This window comes from Somniosus microcephalus, chromosome 1, assembly GCF_052327205.1.
Source record: "Somniosus microcephalus isolate GS21.2 chromosome 1, FLI_Smic_1.0, whole genome shotgun sequence".
In the NCBI taxonomy this organism is placed as follows: Eukaryota; Metazoa; Chordata; class Chondrichthyes; order Squaliformes; family Somniosidae; genus Somniosus; species Somniosus microcephalus.
This window is the reverse complement of record NC_140987.1, coordinates 123534316-123554625: the sequence shown is the minus strand read 5'-3', so window position 1 is coordinate 123554625 and position 20310 is coordinate 123534316. Positions and strand designations below refer to the sequence as shown.

General features: G+C 42.0%; 1 long non-coding RNA gene across 2 annotated transcripts in view; it reads right to left on the bottom strand.

Moving 5' to 3' along the window:
- The window catches only part of LOC147124341 (uncharacterized), a 74634-nt gene extending 54722 nt beyond the window's left edge, over positions 1-19912 (bottom strand). For both annotated transcript variants that reach the window (XR_015079761.1, XR_015079763.1), the window contains exon 1: positions 19748-19912. This is a non-coding gene — a long non-coding RNA (uncharacterized LOC147124341). The remainder of the gene's footprint in view (positions 1-19747) is intronic.
- Positions 19913-20310: the final 398 nt, after the last annotated feature.

Below are 20310 nucleotides of genomic sequence, written 5' to 3'. Positions count from 1 at the left end.
ATACTTTGAGGAGGTAACAAGGAGGGTCGATGAGGGTAGTGCTTTTGATGTAGTCTATATGGATTTTAGCAAGGCTTTTGATAAGGTCCCGTATGGCAGACTGGTCACAAAAGTAAAAGCCTATGGGATCCAGGGCAAAGTGGCAAGTTGGATACAAAATTGGTTCAGTTGCAGGAAACAAAGGGTAATGGTCAAAGGGTGTTTTTGTGACTGGAAGGCTGTTTCCAGTGGGGTTCCACAGGGCTCAGTACTGGGTCCTTTGCTTTTTGTGGTATATATCAATGATTTGGACTTGAATGTAGGAAGTATGATTAAGAAGTTTGCAGATGATACAAAAATTGGCCGTGTGGTTGATAATGAAGAAGAAAGCTGCAGACTGCAGGGAGATATCAATGGACTGGTCAGGTGGGCAGAACAGTAGCAAATGGAATTCAAATCTGGAGAAGTGTGAGGTAATGCATTTGGGGAGGGCTAACAAGGCAAGGGAATACACTATAAATGGTAGGACAGAGAAGTGCAGAAGATCAGAGGAACCTTGGAGTGCATGTCCACAGATCCCTGAAGGTAGCAAGACAGGTATATAAGGTGGTTAAGAAGGCATACGGGATACTTGCCTTTATTAGCCGAGGCATAGAATATAAGAGGAGATTATGCTTGAACTGTATAAAACACTAGTTAGGCTGCAGTTAGAATACTGCGTGCAGTTCTGGTAACCGTATTACAGGAAGGATATGGTTGCACTAGAGAGGGTACAGAGGAAATTTATGAGGATGTTGCCTGGGAAGGGGAATTTTAGCTATGAGGAAAGATTGGATAGGCTGCGGTTGTTTTCTTTGGAACAGAGGAGGCTGAGGGGAGACCTAATTGAGGTGTATAAAATTATGAGGGACCTAGATAGAATAGATAGGAAGGACCTATTTCCCTTAGCAGAAGGGTCAAAAACAGGGGGTATAGATTTAAAGTAATTGGTGGTGGGGGTCTGGAACTCACTGCCTGAAAGGGTGGTAGAGGCAGAAACCCTCATCACATTTAAAAAGTATTTGGATATGCACTGGAAGTTCCGTAACCTACAAGGCTACGGGCCACGTGCTGGAAAGTGGGATTAGGCTGGATTGCTCTTTGTCGTCCGTCACGGACAAGATGGGCTGAATGGCGTCCTTTTGTGCTATAAATTTCTATGATTGTATGTACAAAAAAGAAAATAGTACTGAATGAAAATCACGCAAAATTCAATTGAGGCTAATAAACATGGGTGATAGAAGGAAAGAGCTTGCCTTTATAGAGCTGTTTATTACATCTTCGAGATATCCCAAAGTACTTAATATCCAATGAATTACATTTGAATTGTGGTCACCATTCTTATGTGGACAAATGCAGGAGTCAACTTGCACACAGCAAAATCCTGCAAACATCAAATGAGATGAATGTGAGCAGTTTTTCTTTTGGCACTGTTTGTTAAGGGAGGAATATTGGCCAGGACATGTAGGTAAGAGAGCAGACTGTAGCAAGGGTGATCTAAAGATTTTTTTAAGCAATGAAAATAATACATAGAAGAGTGGAACAGTCCTTTAAGGGTAAATGAGGTATTATAAAACATATAATTGAAGCCACTCTTTAAAACCTGCTGTAAGTCACACTCTGCCTCCAATTCATTGGTTGACACATTGGTGGCAATAGACATTCTGATATAAATGCAAACTTTTGTTTTAATTATAAGATAAGTGAAAGACAAAAAAAAAACAATTCAGCCAATTGGAGCAGATTCATCTATTACTCTAACACGTGTACATGATAAAGGGATTCTCATTAGCAAAGCTGGACAAGCAAAAGGAACTTGTATGATTATTGACTATTCCCAGTCTGTGTGAAATTGTTAGCAATGAGGCTAATTGTGTACTGGGATGCATCAGAAAGGCATTTGATTATAAATTGTAACAAATTAATCTGACCACACGCAGATCATTGAGGAGGCTCTGTTCTAAATCTTGAGGAAAAGATTTATTTCTGTGCTGGGTTTAAAAAGAACATGTTTACGATTTTGCTACACCCAATACAGCGAGGAAATCTTCCCTATTGTATGCATTTTTGGGTGCCTTACCTTCAAAAGGGCATTGATATTGGGAATGATTCAGAGAATGACAAGGATGATTCTAGGACTTATGGCTTCAAGTTATGAAGAGAGAATGACAGAACTCAACTTGTTTTCTTTGGGGAAAAAAAAATCATGTTTTAAAATGCTGGGATTAATGGATAATATAGTTACAAATAGACTATTTAACTTAAACTTTGAATCCCACAATAAAGGGCACAATTGTGTCAAGCTAGGCTGAGGCTAGAAGAAACTTTTTTTAAACCAGGATTGTGCATGAAACGAAAAGGACTAAAGCAGTCAATTAGCACTTAAAAAAAGAGCTATGTGAATATTGGATTATGAATAGGATTGAGGATTATGGAATAAATACATCTAGATCTGTTTAAAGGCAGTGTGGAGCATGATTGTTCTGAAGATGCCGGGAGCATGGAAATTTCATTCCATGAAAAGGAACTAGTCAAGAACGAATGATGCAAAATCTAAGGTAAGATCATTTCCGCATTTACCACAGGGAACAAGGAGAAACTTTTCAGAACCTTTCTTCAGGAGATTCAATGAGTTGGCATGCAATCCATGTAAAGAAAGGACTTGATGCCCAAATGGTCTTTTCCCATTGACGCTTTCTCATGTTCTCATAAGTAAGTTTCACTGTATTGGATTAACAATTCAGTGTGCTCTGTTTGTGGAGTTTAGCATGGAAATCGGTTACCTTAAAAACAGAATGAATGATAGGAACAAGGAGGCAGATTGCTATAACGCATCAAGTTCTTTCAGACTTGCTCAACAAAGATGAGAATGACCAATTGAGTAGGCAGTGACCCACTTATTGGTGGCCTCGTCAAAATTAGCAGCAATGAGCATTTGCCAGTCTCCTTGGTAACAGCCTTAACAGTTTGCTGGTTGATTTTTCTTTATCCTAGTAGATAAAATATGTGTGCATGGGCCTGGGAAATAACTGAGAACAAATAAACCTTATGCTGAAAAGTTCTCATCTTATTTGTTAATGAAATGTGGTGGATTCTTTCTTTCCCTGCCTTCCTTTTTAAGCTGCGAAACCAAGAACCAGAAACCCCCCACAAAAGTAATGAACAGATATCACCATCATGTATTGAACAACAGAGGACAAGCTACTTTTGAGAGGGGTTAGAATAAACAAAGCTGAACAGTCCCAGCGCCAGTACTTGTTTTGGAGCCAGGCCACAGCATATCATTTAAAGCTTAATTTGCTCGCTAACCCATTTCTTTCTGGAACATCTGAAGTCTACCTGTTTTCAAATGGTTTAGAATCTTCCGGAAATTAAAAGTGGTTTATAAAGTTTCTTGAAATCTTACCATGACAAAAAGATCGGAAATATTCCAGCTACCAGACAAATAGAATGGGCTTTTAAATAAAAACCATGGCAATTATTCAATTAATTCAGAAAACATAACAATTTGGTAACTGATTTAAAATAAACTGGTGAATGCTTGCAGCAAAATAGCAAAAATTAATGCCCTAAAGTTGTTGAATGTTAAATTATCAAATCTGCCATTTCAGTGGCTCAGGTTTTAATGCAAATGAGCCACTAGATTATTTTTGTTGGCCGGTGGTCTGCCTGATTGTAAGCATTTATAAAAAGTGGAAAAGCAAGTAACACATTAAAGTGCTTGGGTCTTGTTCTTTGGTTATGAGATCATCTGAGCAAAAAGAGCGAAATGGACTCCATTTTATAAACTGCCACACATTGTCAGCATATACCACTATTCCTTTTTGGTATCCCACTTGTGTGATATTCAGTGCTAAATGATCAATTCTTTTAAACATTGCTAATATGTAGAACATTAATAACGCATAGTCTGGCACGCATATCACCATCTGCAATCCCAACCACCTATGGTTATTGGAACCAGCCGTTTATACCGAGCAACTAAATTTAACCATTATCCTTTCCCATAAATGTCAATGCACCACTTAAACTTTATTAAGCGCTCTGGCTAATTTGGGCAGACTCAGCTGTTCAATCAGTAGTCAACCTGGTTAAGGTGCAATTACATTGGCTACTTAATCTCGTCATTTGGGTCAGGTTGCCATTTGCACTAACAGTAAGGACTGCATCAGTAAACTTGGCCAGAAAGAGATAAGTGATGAGCCTCAGCATGAAAATTGACCTCCTAAAGAAGATGAGCCAGCATGGTCCACCTAAAAGAGTAGCATCCCGATATAGAGCCAAACTGGGACACACTAAGGAAGATGGAAAAAGTTTGGTGTCTATTCTTCCAGAAAAAGACAGATCAAACACAGATCACAGAGTTTTTCACCAGAGATGAACACATGAACACACCCACTGGTCCATCCAGCCTGTCCCATGTAGTTGTGATGTCCTACGCATCACAGTACAGCCATGTAATCTCCTGGGAGAGACGAAAAAACAGCTAAAAACCCCTTGCCAATTAGGGAAAGAAATCTGGAAAATTAACTACTGTGATGTAAACTGTAAAGTACAATTACATGTTCTGTAATGAAATGAGAAGTTACTGCTTTTATGCTAATTTTTAACAAGTGTGGCTTAAAAAAAAGTTTGTGAACCCACAGGCATGCTGGTTTATTTTGTTTTCTGGTGATTTGGTAGCATTTTAAATACTAGTCTAATGTTTGAGAAGCGTTACTTGTTTTACTGTCCATCTCATAGCGCAGGAATACCACATTAACCGATAGTCCACACCGCTTATATTGGGCCTGTCTGTTTTTCTGTAATAGATTTCAAAACATCAGAATAAGGTATTAGCACATGATTCAGAGATGCTGCAATAATCTCAGCTGTATGACAAAGAACATCCCCATAGAGTATGCTTAATTCCATAAGCAGGTCTTCGACACTTTAAAGTCACAGCCATGTGTTTGCTACATCTCCCAGGGCAATAAGTAGCACAGGAGATTGGCTAATAACAAACTAAAAGGGTATTGATGCCAACTACAAGAGCCAATGAAAAACATTAAAAGCCTCTCTGTTTCAAAGCAGATTATATGTAATTTTGATGACTCAATGAGTAAATGCACCTAAGTAACTGCACTTCATATGTGAACCTAGGCAGCAAGTAGAAGTTTATTAAAATCAGATGGCAAGAAATTATTCATGCCATTATGCAATGCAGTACCATTTTGCCGCTGTATAATGCATGATGATTAAAGAATAGAATTTGGCACCATATTATAGTTCCCTTACTAAAAAGAAACATATAAAATTGTCCATGTGTAATGTACCTGCACCAGTTTTACAATATGCTTTCGTATAGTAAGCTTTAAAAAACACAGGTTTAATGCCTGGGGCCTGGCTACAGCTGAAATCCCAAGCTAAGAATAAGGACTAAATGGGCTTTAATCAGTTTGCTCTTCCCACCAGTTAAGATGATCCAACAACAAGTGACATCTTAACTCGTGGCAAGGGGCAGAACTAATTAAATTGCCATGATTGCAGCTGACAGATCTAAGCTTTAGCTAGCTCCAGGGCTCCAAACCATAACAGAACTATTAATTGGGTATTTACATCTCTGTTTCGAGTCCAAGGGTTCCAAGGAGATAAACCCTTCACCTTGATTAAATAGCTATCTAAAATGTTAGTAATTTGTAAAAATGCGACTACATTTAGTTTACTGCTGTTGAACAACACCCACTTTATGCAAATAGTTTTTGGTGCAATCCCGAAGATGACTGGTTATTTAATACAGGTGTTGCTGTGCTCTAATCATTCTCACTTTCATTTAATATTATATTGTAATGTGTTGTTATTAAAGTAACTGAAGATTGCTTTTTGCAGTAGATGTAATCGTAGTAATTACCTCTTTTTTTGTTACCACTATCAAATATTGTTACATTCTGGTCTATGGGTTTGATTTTAACTCTTCCCTTCTGGTGGAAACCAGGCTGGTGAGGGTTGGGGGGCACAGTTAAAATGATGCAGGGGACTTACCCACTCCTTTCCCGCATCGATCGGGATGATTGCAATTTTAAATTGCAAGCAGCAAGGACACTCGCCCCAAGCCAGCAGAGCCTCTTGAAATATACAAAGCGGGCTCCGCTGACATCATCAGGGCCTGCTCTGCTTTCTTAACCTGAGGCCTGAGCAGGGGAGCAGTGATGGCTTCCCCACTAGGATAAACCTGCTGAAAACAGGAGCCAGGGACAGAAGAGATCCAGCAAGGTAAGTTTTTTTTAAAATTTAAATTGGTTCTTTGTGGACCAGGAGCAAGAGTGCTCCTCCGGGCCCCACATGGAAACCTTAGATCCCCACCCCAGCCTCCCCACGCCTCCTAGACCTTGTGCCAGGGACCATTCCCCTGGGTCCTCAGCGACAGTCTCCTGTCACCCAGTTTTAAAGGCCACTTTTCCATGTTCCTTGGGAGTTAAAATTGAGACCTATATTTCAATAACTCCATTCCTCAAGTTACACTTCAGCTCAAAGTTCTTACAATACAAGGGAGAGACCATGGCCTAGATTTTCCAATTGGAACTGTTCATTTTACCAGCATAAATTGGGCCGCTGGAATTGAAAGATGGGCAGGAGTTCCACTTGTTATGTTCATTAATAAATAGACATTCTTATTATGAACACAGCTAGCTTCTAGCTAGTCATTTATTCAGTACATGTTCTCTAGGTACAGTATCTGTAGAGATGCAGCATGTGTGCTCCTGTGTGCAGGCTGCTGCCTTGTGGGTAGCCTAGTGCTTCATGGGTAATGTAGTCTTAATATATATACAGCTGGGTAGTGTAGTCTTATATACAGCGCTACACAGCTCTACGGCTCCACCTAGTGTCCACTATAGAATGACATGTTATTGATCGTTACATCCCCTTTTCTTTGAGGTTTAACAAAATCAATATCAATCAACTTTCAAGAAAACAATAAAGATAATATCAGTAACACTTTTGTTAGTGCTCTATAAACATAAACATTTTCAAAACAGTCAACACATTTTCAAAGCTTTACATAGACTTAATCTTTGAGTACAATCAGGCTTTTTTACTTCACATGTGGATCTTCTCAACACGGGTAAGTCTGATGTGTCTTCATGAGATTGTTCTGGCGGTGAATGACAAGATGCAGTTGCGGCACTGTCATCAATCTGCTCTTGTATAGATCGAGGTCTCCTTGCGATCTTTGCTTGGAGAGGGTTTCAGTGTTTCCTTCACTCTTCATGCCATAACTCTCAATGTAGTCAATGCACTCTCAAAAAACTGCTGGCAGCTGGATCCCATCATACAGCATAGTCCTCTCAGCAGCCTCGGCTAATGGAACACCAAAGATTGGCCTGAGAGAAGAAGGAGTATCCACCGGAACTGCTTCCTGCTCTGGTGCAGGCTTCTTCTTTTTCTTTTTCTCTTTCCACTGCTTAACAACATCTGCTGCAGTTATATCTTTGGACTTTTTCTCCTTGTGTTTTTCCTCTTTGTGCTTTTCTTCCTTTGGCTTCTCTTTGACCTTAAAGTCTTTTTCTTTCTTCTTGGAGAAACTAGGCTTTTTGAAGACATGGATACCCTTTGGCCTTTTCATCCTGGATGGGCTCTCTGCTTCATCACCTGAGTCATCTGGTCTGCTTATGGCACAGTTTATACGGTAGACTCTCTTGACCAGTTCTAAGTCTTCACAAGCTTTGTCACCTAGTATCGAATCAAGTCTTTCAGCCACAACAGAAAACATGAGATGATGCACTTTGTCTTTGACTGTCACTTTGAGTCTGCATACACCTAAGCTATCTATTTTCTGTCCATTATAGTCCTTCACTAGTACTGACTTTTTCTGTATTTTGGGCTTTTCTTTCATATTGTTAATGTCACTCATACTGATTAAGTTTGCTTTTGCCACAGTGTCCAGTTTCAATGTAACTAATGCTCCATTTATCTGCTGTGGGATCATCCATTTGTCCACTTTTACTGCATTAACTTTATGTTCAGCATTGTCTATTTCTGAGGGCTGCACATTTTCTGTATCTTTTTTGATATCGTCACATGACACCATTCCTACAAAAAATGTCTCACTTAAATCAGTGTCCTCAATCACATTAACTCGTTGCCCTTTCGTTGTTTTTACTTTTGAAAAGCATTGTTTGGCAAAGTGATTCTTTCCATTACACTTTGTGCACATTTTTCCAAACGCTGGGCATTGTCTTAACTGGTGTTTGTAACCACAGCGTTTACAATTAAAAATTTCATCCTCCGATTGCTTTTCATTTCTGTTCTGCCCACGTTTCTTCCCCTTGTAGGACACAGCACCGACAGCAGCATTATCACTCATTACATTCGCATCATTATTGATTTCACTGAAAGCCTTCGCGTGATTTTGAGCTAGCTCGCTGGCTTTGCATATTTTCACCGCATTTTCCAAATTTAGTTCGGTTTCTCTCAACAGACGTTCCCTGACTTTTTTATCATGAATACCAAATACAATCTGGTCACGAATCATGGATGCTTTGAGCTCAGAGAAATTACATGTCTGTGCTTTCAGTTTCAGCTCAGTTATAAAGCTATCAAAAGTCTCATTTTGCTGCTGTGTCCGAGAACAGAAGATGTATCTTTCATAGGTCTCATTCTTTTTGGGAGAGCAATGTGCATCAAATATTTTTAGCACATCTTCTAATTTTTCTCTGTTCTCCACTGGATTAAATACAAATGTATTAAATACCTCTATCGCCTGTGGGCCTGCAACCATAAGCAGCAACGCTATCTTCCTTGCGTCTGGCTTCGTACCGAATCCGATGGCTGCAATGTAGATTTTGAATTGCTGTTTAAAAGTCTGCCAATTGTAGTCGATTTTTTCTGTGAGATTCAAATGCTCTGGTGTCTTCAAATTCTCCATGTCGCTTTTCACAATTTTCAGCAGATCTTCACCACCCTGGTACCATGTTATGTTCATTAATAACTAGACATTCTTATTATGAACACAGCTAGCTTTTGCTAGTTACTTTTATTGAGCACATGTGGACTTGTACAGCATCTTGTAGAGGCTTCCATCTTGACTGCTGCCTTCTGGGTAGCCTAGCCTCATGGGTAATGTAGTCTTAATATAATATATAGCTGGGTAGTGTAGTCTTATACATACAGCTATATACAGCTCTACTGCTCCACCTAGTGTCCACCACAGAATGACATGTTATTGATCACTACAGAAGCCTGACACCGGAGGAGGCAGACCTGCATGGGAGCGGCAGTGGGACCTGAGAGAAGGCGGAGCGGCCATAACGGAGCGTGGCAGAGGAAGCCTGACACCGGAAGAGGCAGACCTGCGTGGGAGCAGCAGTGGGACCTGAGAGGCAAAATTCAAAAGAGTGACATCAGAGTGAAAAAAGTGACATCAGCACTAGGGAAGGAGCTGATTGGTGAGTAGCTGGTGAGTGTTTTTTTTAAGTTTTTGAAGTTTATTTCTTTTTTTTGAGCATCACTTTTATTTTGTCTGTAGCCTTTTAGTCTTTAACTAAGGGCAGAGGGTTATACTAAATACTTTAGTTAATGAATCTAATAAATAGAGGCATGGCAGGGCAGCTCGGTCCCGTGGAGTGCACATCCTATGCCATGTGGGAAGTCCTGGATGCTTCGCATAGCCTGGACAACCACATGTGCAGGAAGTGTTGCCAGCTGCAGCAACTCGAACTCTGGGCTTCGGAGCTTGAGCAGCAGCTGGAGTCACTGAGTGCATCCACGAGGCTGAGAGTTACGTGAATAGCACGTTTCAGGAAGTGGTCACCCCACAGCTTAAGAGTGTGCAGGCAGAGAGGAAATGAGTGACCGCTAGACAGAAGAGGAGGGCCAGGCAGGTAGTGCAGGAGTCCCCACAGTGCATCTCGCTCTTCAACCAGTATTCTGTTCTGAGTACTGGTGAGGACGATGGTTGCTCTGGGGAGTGCAGCCAGAGAGAAGTTCACGGCACCACGGGTGGCGCAGCTGCACAGGTGAGGAGGAAAAAGAGTGGAAGAGCAATAGTGGTAGGGGATTCAATAGTTAGGGGAGCAGATAGGCGTGACTCCAGGATGGTATGTTGCCTCCCTGGTGTCACTGAGTGGCTGCAGGACACTCTGAAGGGGGAAGGTGAACAGCCAGAGGTTGTTGTCCATATCGGTACCAATGACATAGGCAGAAAGAGGGATGAGGTCCTGCAGGCAGAGTTTAGGGAGCTAGGAGAGAGATTAAAAAGCAGGACCCCCCCCCACCCGATTGTGGCCAGAACCCCCCTTCCCAATTCGGCCCATTGAGTCCATGCCGGCTCTCTGTAGAGCAATCCAGTCAGTCCCATTCCCCCGCTCTATCCCCATAGCCCTGCAAGTTTATTTCCCTCAAGTGTCTATCCAGTCTCCCCTTGAAAACATTGAGTGTCTCCGCCTCCACCACTTCCGTCGGCAGTGAGTTCCAGGTCCTCACCACTCGCTGCGTAAAAATGTTTTTCCTCACGTCCCCCCTGTATTTCTTGCCCAAAACCTTAAATCTGTGTCCCCTAGTCCTTGTACCATCAATTAGTGGGAACAGCCTTTCCCCGTCTAGCCTATCCAAACCCGTCATAATCTTGTATACCTCTATCAAATCACCCCTCAACCTCCTTTGCCCTAATGAAAACAAATCCAGCTTCTCCAACCTGTCCTTGTAGCTAAATCCCCCATCCCCAGAACCATTCTGGTAAATCTCCTCTGCACCCTTTCAAGTGCCTTCACATCCTTCCTAAAGTGTGGTGACCAGAACTGGATGCAATACTCCAGTTGTGGCCTAACCAGTGCTTTATAAAGGTTCAGCATAATTTCTCTACTTTTGTACTCAATACCTCTATTTATGAAGCCCAAGATCCCATATGCTTTGCTAACCACTCTCTCAATATGTCCCGCCACCTTCAGGGACCTATGCACATTAACTCCCAGGTCCCTCTGTCCCTGCACACTCTTTAAAACTGTGCCATTAAGTGTATATTGCCTCTCCCTGTTCCTTCTGCCAAAATGCATCACCTCACACTTCTCTGTAATAAATTCCATCGGCCACTTGTCTGCCCATTCTACTAGCCTTTCTATGTTCTGTTGCAGTCGATTGGTATCATCATCACTGTTTGCCACACCCCCAAGTTTGGTGCCATCGGCAAATTTAGAAATTCTACTCTGTATTCCAATATCCAGGTCATTTATATATATCAAAAAAAGCAGTGGCCCCAGCACTGACACTATCATCCACCAGCCCGAAAAACAGCCATTTACCACAACTCACTGTTTTCTGTCCTGAAGCCAATTCCTTATCCAAGCTGCCACTGACCCACCTATTCCATGACCCTCAATTTTGTTAACCAGCCTTCTATGTGGTACTTTGTCAAACACCTTCCTAAAATCCATGTAGACAACAACCATTGCATTCCCTTCATCAATCCTCACTGTTACTTCATCAAAAAATTCAATTAGATTAGTCAAACACGATCTGCCTTTTACAAATCAGTGTTGGCTCTCCTTAATAATTAGCTTAAACCTCTCCAAATGCCCATTAATTTTTTTCCTTGATTATTGTTTCACTGCTGTTTCTCGGGACTTGCTGTTTTCAAATTGCTTGCCGTGTTTCCTACATTACAACAGTGTCTACACTTCAAAAGTACTTCACCAGCTGTGAAAGGCACTATATAAATGCAAGTTTGTTCTTTCATTTTCTTTCACTCTCATATAGGAGATTTTCTTTTTACCATATCTGGCCAATACATCAAGGGTGCAGTGTGAATATTCGTTCTTCCCTCCACAAATATACCATCACCTAGAGACCCTTCTCTGTGTGCAACAATTCCTAAAGCTCCCATTCATGTTATCTAAAGAAGAAATCTCTGTCCTTTTCCAAAATGCTGCCTGTACAAGAACTTCAGTGCTACCATAATTTTATTTGAAACCGACACTGTGTCGATGTACTGAGTACTTCTACCACCATGCCTCCCCTTGACACCAGTGTGTGATGTCTGCACTCTTAAACTCAATTTTATGCTCCTCCTAGGTGCTACTTGAGTGACAAGGGTGCATGGGGTACTGCATTCCTGGGACTGAGATCGCCCTCATCTCACATGGCCCTGCATCTATGTCATGAGATGAATCTGATGCAGCCTACACTCTCAATGTCCTGAGATGAATCTGATGCAGTCTACACTCTCAATGTCCTGAGATGAATCTGATGCAGTCTATGCTCCCTATGTCCTGAGATGAATCTGATGCAGTCTACACTCTCAATGTCCTGAGATGAATCTGATGCAGTCTACACTCTCTGTCCTGAGATGAATCTGATGCAGTCTACACTCTCAATGTCCTGAGATGAATCTGATGCAGTCTACACTCTCAATGTCCTGAGATGAATCTGATGCAGTCTACACTCCCTATGTCCTGAGATGAATCTGATGCAGTCTACACTCTCAATGTCCTGAGATGAATCTGATGCAGTCTACACTCCCTATGTCCTGAGATGAATCTGATGCAGTCTACACTCTCAATGTCCTGAGATGAATCTGATGTAGTCTACATTCTCACTGCCCTGAGATGAATCTGATGCAGTCTACACTCTCAATGCTACTGCATGGGCAGCCTGGCCTGTGCCTTTTCTGACATCAGTGCAAGTATCAGAGGAAGTTGCCAGGGGGCCATGCATGTATTGCTATCCTGAGAGAGGGCACCATCCTTGTGTGCATTCCTACCATACCACTAGCCCTGTACTTTAGCTCAGCATGGCCACTGAGCTATAGGAAAGCAGACCCAACTGAGATTTGTGAAACTGGTGGAAAATCTCACACCCAGGATTTGCCCATTGCTGACCGCTCTACTATTAATCGGTGGAGTGAGAGAGGGGACAAGTCTGAAAATGCGGCAGTTATTCTGCTATATTACCTAAAGACTGGAAGATGCAGTAATATGTCTCCCGCTTCCCATATTGTAATAGACTTTGCAGTGAAATTTGAATTGCTTCTTATGTTTGCATTTGTCAGCGTAATTAATGTTTACTGTATTGTGATTGTTAGACTATTGACTCCTTAAGATACATCAATTGTCTAGCAGTTTTGTGTTGGATTGCCCCTGCTATGCTTTGTGTAATATGGTAATTCTGCCATGGACTATTTAAAAGCACTGTCTGAAGAAGTGAAAAACACTGCTCCTCAGCTAGCTGAGATCAGCAAAAAGGTAAAGTGCGGCCATTTATTTTCAAATAAATATTTATGATGTCAGGTATTTAACCTTGGCTTGATGGTAAAAAAAATCTTTGGTAAAAATTGCTGTTCAATACGTGAAAATCTTTATTTCAGCTGTAATCATTTTCTGAGATGCTTTTCTCTAATGTTCTGGGAACTGTGATGTAACTGCTGTGTGGAGTGAATCATTACGGTATTTAGCTATGACATATTCTTGGAATAAATACAATGCATTAGCAAGAAATCTGCAGAGCAATATAACATAGTTTTTTTATACATATAATTGCAAATTAACTATCCAGGACTAGCCTGGGAGGTGCAATAAAGAATGGGTCCAGCCTATCTATCTCTACATCTCGCAATCTGTCTTTCTTTTGTTACAATTCTGCCTGTTGCTAACACTTTTATGGCAGATGTTAAAATAAGTTTTTTTTTTCAAATGCCAGAATCCATTAGCTTCAATCAATAATGCACAAAAATTTAAACTGGTTGCTGAAAGCATCTGCAGATCGGGACAGGTGGGACTTGATCAACTTGAAACTGCTCTCAAGAGCAACCCAAGAATTTTACTGAAGTATTGATCCATTTAGGGGAATTGTTAGACAGTTCAAAGAAAAGCATCAAGATACACCATCTGAATATCTGCAGCCTTTCTGGAGCACTCTCGGACGGGATATGGGCGGAAGGGACATATATTAGGCCAGGATCTAGATACAATTGGTCCTGACTTTATCCGACAGTTTCCATGGGGCCTTGTTTGGGGTACAGTCTCCACACGCTCCAAGCAAAACCAGCAGCATATATGGGTTTGTGGGGGGGAGTGGGGGAAAGGGTCTCCCAGGCTGGGAGTTCTCACATCCCCAGCCTTGTAGGACATCTGCAGGCCAGTACACCAAGTGAAAGCAGCTGTATTGGCCAGCCAGTTGGCAGAACTGAGCCCACATTGGGAGTCCAGGCTTGGGATGCGGCCTACAACCCCAAAGGTTTTGTATAACTTGAACGTTTTCTTGGCTCTCTTATAAAGGGGGCTGATGCCACTGTTTTGGAAGGTTTCCAGGTGGGTGCGTTCCCCTCCCCCCTTGGAATGGGCACCTAAAACCATTTCTTCACCGCAGAGTGCCTAAGGTTAAAAGGTCCTCAGATCGGCCAATGGGCCTCGATGTTTAAAAAGTTTACAGTGAAATATGTTCAAATGCAGTGGGTGTGAAGCCAAGCAGTGTGGGACTTTCTTTTGGAGGCAATATCACACTTCTTGCTTCAGTGCTCTTCATGTAACTTTGGATCAAGATTACACGACACAGTTTAGCCACAATTCTTCAAAGCTCCACTAGTGGCATGGAGCCTCTCTGCTGGAGACTGGCGCCGGAGGGGCTGGCAGTGCAGATTGGAAAATCCAACCCCCAACACTCTATACCTGATTCACCACACATGGCATTTTGTGAGGTCTGATTTCAGGGGGCATCAACATCAAATACTTGTTTAATTTTGATCCCACACCAAATTTAATATCTTCAGGCATGCTCCGCCTGTAACAATATCTGAGGCAAATAGCATAGATGCATTTATAGGGAAGCTAGATATGGCCTTGATTTCTGTAGGGTCCACCGATCTCCTCTTTTACCTTCAGCGGGAGATTGGCAGAACCTCTACAAAAATGGTATAAATGGAAACTTTTAGCCATTTAAATCATTTGTTCCGGATCTCTACCAATCTCCCACTAGAGAACACACGTGGAAATTCCAGGCATATTTTTGCAAAGGGAATAATTTTCCCTGTTGAAAGCAGGTATCAGCTTGACAGTACACAGAGCTTGCACTGGGTGACAGGGTTCCTTTGAGGATGAAGTGGTGATGTTGGTACTCCTGCAGGCATCTGGGCTTCTCATAGCAACCCCATGGCTTACATGAACTGAAAGGGTTTGCATTTCAATAATGTTTAAGTGCTACCTCACCATAGAAACATCAATATGCACATCTATGACTATTATCCAGGAAACAGCCATAACATTCTTAATTATTCATTAGTCAAAACTTCTACATCCATGGCTGTAGAGACACTCTTGCCAACAGAAATAGGCTATGGGATGGAAACCTAAACATCTGTTTGCTGTTTCTTGGCTGTTGCCTCTAGCTACAAGAAAATGCACCACCTCGCTTTGGCACAATGAAAGAATGTGTGCAAGAGAGTAAAGGTCGTGTGCAATACTCAAAATGATATCCCCCGATAGGATGTGGGAGTTCCCAACTGAAGTTTCTACACTTGATGGAGAGCACAAGAAATGTGTGCAAAAGTAAGCAGTGTACTTACCTTCCTCCTGATACCAGCAAACATTTTTCTCTTAGTAAATATTTTCTATTTATCAAGGCCATGGTACATCCCTCATGGTTGTACAAAGGATAATCTGCGTACTCCAATTGATTAAGAATAATGGGAGGTATAATAACTGACAGGTTTGACTAAGTGGACTAAGTGCAAATTTTCCATTAGTCTTTTTCCATTCAAGAAGTTTCATCCTTTTTTAGTTCATTTTCTTTCACATTACACATTACTTGAGCACTGTGTTTTGTTTTTTTGAATTAATGTAACGTACGTAGGCACATGTTATTATTCTATAGTAACACTTTGTAAGATATTTCCTAAGGTGTGAGTAAGAGGTATTTCCCAACTGAAAAAAGCATATTTTAGTATGTGGGAAGAGTATGGAGAAGCAGAGTGGGAAGGCAATTCACAGCTTAGATTTTTTTAAATGTGGTTAGTGATTGTAGGTTGTGGTGATGAACTATAAATGTGTCATGTGTGGCAGAATTACTAATAATTTTGTTTTGCAAGTAGAAGCATTGAGCTTTTAGTTGAATTTTGTGCTCATCAAGGATGGTGAGTGCAGCACTCTTTCCACTTTTGTCATCCAATGTTAGTGTGAATCATTCCCAAATCGGGTTTAATGTTTAATGTATTAAACCGTAGAGTGAAGCTCTCTTTGTTCCATATTAACAAGAGAATCTCTTACTGCACTCGTGTGGTTTTTCCCACTTCTAACATCAACTATCCTTATGACTTTATTTAGTGAGATTGCCAACTGTTGGGCAGTTTTTCTCCGTGGGGTCAAGGAATTAAATTGAGATCACCTTGGACTCATTACAGATCACCTCTTACAACTGAGAGATGGAGGAGACATTCATGCTATATTTCTGGACTTGATTCAAATGTTGGTTGAAGAATTAAAAAGGTAATGGGTTAACCCACTGCATCACATAATCCCCCCAAGTAGCAAAGAATTTAATACAATTTAAAAAGATTAATGTTATTACAACAGGATGTGAAATTGATAGTTCTCATTTATACTTTGTTTTGTCCTGGCCAATATATAGCCCTCAACCATTATCACTAAAACAGATTATCTGGTCATTATCACATTACTATTTGTGGGATCTTGCTGTGTGCAAATTGGCTGCCATATTTCCTACATTACAACAATGATTGCACTTCAAAAGTACTTCATTGAATGTAAAGCACTTTGGGACGTCCTGAGGTCATGAAAGGTTTTTTATCATCTTTGGTAACAAGATGATAGGAGAACACTCCTATCTTAAAGGAGGGGAGGATTTTAGCTGCCAATACGTTTCTGGTGGGAAACCATTGATTTTAATTGGTTTCCCACCCACCCACGACAGGATGAGGTCATGCTGATTTTAACTGCCGGGCCTGATAAACATGCCTCCGGTTCACTTCCTGCCCTGAACAGGCAGAGCTTGGGTGGCAAGGGGCTGCCGGATTCCCGCTGGCACTAAGATAAGTGAGGGGAAGGGAATTCCTGGAGCTCTCAAGGTACAGAAGGAGGGAAAATGTGAGGCAACAGAGGTCTAAACTTTCCTTGTGGCACCCAGAGAAGCAGGAGTGCACCTCAGGGACCCACAGAGGAGAATAAAAACTTACCTGAAGGGCCTCTTCAACTTCCCAGCCCTCTTCACACTGGCCTTCAGCTGGAGGAAATGCCACAGCAGCTCCCTGCTCAGGCTGAAGTTAAAATGGCTGTCGGACCCCGATGACATCATTGGACCGTGAATTAAGACCATGCCTGCTTTGAGCTCAGCTGCCTGCCCATAGGCTTTCAATAAAATTTGAAACAGCAGGATCCGGGATGGCTTTCTGGTGGGTTAGTAACCCGGGCCGTTTAACTGGCATCCATCCCATGGAAATGAAAATCGGGTGGGTTGTAAAATGGGTGGCCAATCTGCAAATGCCTGGCGGTAAAAGTGAAAATTCAGCCCAGAGAGAGAGAAATTGTGGAGAAATTAGTCCCTGTTGCACCTAATTTCTGGGTGAACAATAGGAGTTGAGGGGACCAATTTCCAGCCACAAACTGCTATGCCCGATTCTCCCTGGATGTGCCGCGCCTTTCAAATTGGCAGCCAGCAACTTCCGTGTGACCAGGATGCCTGCCTACAACAGGCAGTAGGACCTCTTGAATATGCTAATCAGGGGCCTATGCATGTCTTAGGACCCCAAATCCAAATTTGCTGTGCATGTTCTTCTCAATTATTCTGGGTATAGAGCAGCCTAACCAACGGTCCGTAAAGGGACCACTGGAGGCTGCCGAAGAACAGGTAAGAACATAAGAATATAAGAAATAGGAGCAGGAGTAGGCCATTTGGCCCTTCGAGCTTGCTCTGCCATTCAATAAGGTCATGGCTGATCTTCTACCTCATCTCCACTTTCCTGCACTATCCCCATATCCCTTGATTCCCTTAATATTCAAAAATCTATTGCTTTCTATCTTGAATATAGAAACATAGACGATAGGAGCAGGAGTAGGCCATTCAGCCCCTCGAGCCTGCTCCGCCATTCAATGAGATCATTGCTGATCATCCAAATTCAGTACCCTGTCCCTGCCTTCTCCCCATATCCCTTGATCCCTTTAGCCTTAAGAAATATATCTAACTCCTTCTTGAATATATTTAATAAGTTGGCCTCAACTGCCTTCTGTGGTAGAGAATTCCACAGGTTCACCACTCTCTGGGTGAAGAAATTCCTCCTCATCTCTGTCCTAAATGGCTTACCCCTTATCTTTAGACTGTGACCCCTGGTTCTGGACTCCCCTGCCATTGGGAACATCCTTCCTGCATCTAGTCTGTCAATCCTGTTAGAATTTTATACGTTTCAATGAGATCCCCTCTCATTCTTCTAAACTCCAGCGAGTATAAGCCCAATCAACCCAATCTCTCCTCATACATCATTCCCGATCATCCAAACTCAGTACCCTGTCCCTGCCTTCTCCCCATATCCCTTGAACCCTGACTGAGCCTCCACAGCCCTCTGGGGTAGAGAATTCCAAAGATTCACCACCTTCTGAGTGAAGAAATTTCTCCTCATCTCAGTCCTAAAAGGTCTACCCCTTATTCTGAGACTGTGAACCCTGATTCTAGACTCCCAGCCAGGGGAAACATCCTCCCTGCATCTACCTTGTCAAGCCCTGTAAGAATTTTGTATGATTCAATAAGTTCACCTCTCATTCTTCTATACTCTAGAGAATATACACCTAGTCTACTCAATCTGTCCTCATAGGACAATCCCTCCACCCCAGGAACCAGTCTGGTGAACCTTCGTTGCACTCCCTCTATGGCAAGTATATCCTTCCTTAGGTAAGGAGACCAAAACTGTGCACAATACTCCAGGTGTGGTCTCACCAGGGCCCTATATAATTGCAGTAAGACGTCTTTACTCTTATACTCAAATCTTCTTGTAGTAAAGGCCAACATACCATTTGCTTTCCTAATTGCTTGCTGTACCTGCATGTTAACTTTCAGTGATTCATGTACAAGGACACCCAGGTCCCTCTGAACACCAACATTTCCCAATCTCTCACCATTTAAAAAATACTCTGCTTTTCTATTTTTCCTACCAAAGTGGATAACTTCACATTTCAACACATTATATTCCATTTGCCATGTTCTTGCCCACTCACTTAGCCTGTCTCTATCCCCTTGAAGCCTCCTTGCATCCTCCTCACAACTTACATTCCCACCCAGATTTGTATCATCAGCAAACTTGGACATATTACATTTGGTCCACTCATCCAAAACATTGATGTAGATTGTGAATAGCTGAGGCCCAAGCACTGATCCTTGCGGTACCCCACTAGTTACAGCCTGCCAACCTGAAAATGACCCATTTATTCCTACTCTCTGTTTTCTGTCCGTTAACCAATCCTCAATCCATGCTAGTGTATTACCCCCAATCCCATGAGCCCTAATTTTGTTTCATAACCTCTTGTGTGGCACCTTATTGAATACCTTCTGAAAATCCAACACATCAACTGGTTCCCCCTTATTTATTCTGCTAGTTCCAATCTCAAAAAACTCCAATAGATTTGTCAAACTCGATTTCCCTTTCATAAATCCGTGTTGACTCTGCCCAATCCTATTATTATTTTCTAAGTGCCCTGTTACCATGTCCTTAATAATAGATTCTAGCATTTTCCCTACTAATGATAAGTTTTTTTTCACTTACCTTGAAGGCAAGAGGAGCTGAAGTGTGCCTCCTGGCTCTACAACAATACTGCGGGCCGCTGGTCCACGATTGGCCCTCTGGGAGGGTGGTTCGCCTCCCTCCCTCCTAGAACCTACCTGCGGGCCGACTCGCCGCTCAGGACAACCAATTTTGAGAAGGCCCCAACTGACGAACTGCATCGGAATGCCCGTGGCCCAAGGCCCAGTTTTCAGTGAGCCTGGGGCATTTGTCTTTGGGTGTGCGTTACAGGCATGTTGTTCACTTGGCACCGCTGTCTGCCGCAAGACCAATTACCCAGCTGTTATTACTATCACAGCAAATTTTTAGATTTTTTTATTTCTTGTGCATACTGCCTAAGAAAAATAAGGAATCTGTTTTATTCTTTCCATATTATTCCTTGGTTGTGTTTGCACTTGTGTCAACAACAGCAACAATTTTTTTTAAAAACACTGTGCAAACAGCCTTGGCAAATCTTGGTTACGATCCTGGAGCAGTGAAACCTCGTTTGCTCAAAACATCTCCCTACCAGTTTATTCTTTGTCTCCAATCCCCTCCCTTGCTGT